The following is a 1,743-nucleotide window of genomic DNA, read 5'->3' on the forward strand; positions in this document are numbered from 1 at the left end:
AAGATCCAGGGCCCTCAATCACTCCTCGTAGGGCTTTGCTTACAGGCCCCTAACCATACGAGTGGCCCTCCTCTGAACCCTCTCGAGGTTGTCCACATCCCTCTTGAAGTGTGGTGCCCAAAACTGGACACAGTACTCCAACTGTGGCCTGAGCAATGCCACATAAATGGGAAGTATCACCTCCTTGGACCTGTTTGTTATACACCTGCTGATGCATGATAAAGTTCAGTTAGCTTTACTGATCACTTTGTCACATTGATGACTCATGTTTATCATGGAGTCAACAGTGACTCCAAGACCCCTTTCTGCTCCTGTGCTGCTGAGAAGGTCCTCCCCCAGGCTGTAAGCGTGCTGGTGATTCCTTCTCCCTAGGTGCAGCACCTTGCACTTGTCCTTGTTGAACTGCATCCTATTCTGTTCTGCCCACTTTTCCAACCTACCCAGATCCACCTGGATTTGTTCCCTACCCTCTAGCGTGTTAACTTTACCTCATAATTTGGTACCATCTGCGAATTTGGACCGAGTGCTTTCCACACCCACATCCAAGTCACTGATGAAGACACTGAACAGCATTCATTCAAGGACTGAGCCTGGGGGGACTTCACTGCCCAAATCTTTCCTAGTCGATACCGACCCATCCACCATCACTCTCTGGGTGCAACCCCTAAGCGAATTTGCCACCCACCTGACCGTGTAATCATCTACGCCACAGTCATTCAGTTTATCTATGTAAATATAATGAGATACCGTATTAAAGGCCTTCTTACAATCCAAGTAGATGACATCCACCTTGATTCCTGCTTCTAAGCATTTTGTGACCTGGTCATAAAAAGAAACAGCCAGGCAGGAACTACCTGCTATGAATCCATGCTGGTTGCCCTTTAGCACTGCTTTCCCCACTGGACTCCCACAAATGTGATCCTTAATTTTTTCAAAGGTTTTTCCAAGGATAGAGGTGAAACTAACCGGTTCATTGTTACCCGGATCCTCCTTCTTCCCCTTCTTGAAAATAGGGACCACATTGGCCCTTTTCCAGTCCTCTGGGACCTGACCTGAGCACCAAGAATGCTCAAGCAATCGTGCCAGTGGCTCTGCTATGACACTGGCCAATTCCTTCAGCACCCTTGGATGAGCTAGCTGGGGTCATCTGACCCCAGCACTCTTTCCTACCCAGGGTAGGGGGTTGGACTCAATGACCTACTGAGGTCTCTTCTGACCCTAACATCTATGAATCTGTGAATTTATGAAGATCATTTGGGCCTGCTGACTTAAACACATCCAGCCCCTTCAAGTGTCTCTTCACTAAGTTGGTGCTAACAGTTGGTGGACTGGTTCCCCCTTTATGCCTATGATCCAGCTGGGAGACTTGTCCTGATCCGAGTTTAGGAATACAGAGGCAAAAACTCATTGAAGAGCTCAGCTTTGTCCCTGCTCTGTCACTAATTACCCTAGTCTGTCTTGTAGGGGGCCTATGCTACCCTGTGCCTTCTTTTTGCTCCCTATATAGCCGAAGGACTTTTTGTTGTTTTTAATTTTTGTTGCCATCCTAAGTTTCATTTCTGCTTTGGCCTTTCTGACTGCCTTCCTGAAAGTGCGGGCCAAGTACGTGTACTCCACCTTGGTAGCTACCCCCTACTTCCACAGCCCATATGCCTCTTTTTTTTCCTCAAGGCTTTCCTGGATTTCCCTGCCGTTCAGCCAATAGGGTTTCATAGTTTCATAGTTTCATAGATTTAGGGTCGG

This window comes from Gavialis gangeticus, unplaced genomic scaffold, assembly GCF_001723915.1.
Source record: "Gavialis gangeticus isolate Ggan-Ray unplaced genomic scaffold, GavGan_comp1, whole genome shotgun sequence".
NCBI classification, from domain to species: domain Eukaryota; kingdom Metazoa; phylum Chordata; order Crocodylia; family Gavialidae; genus Gavialis; species Gavialis gangeticus.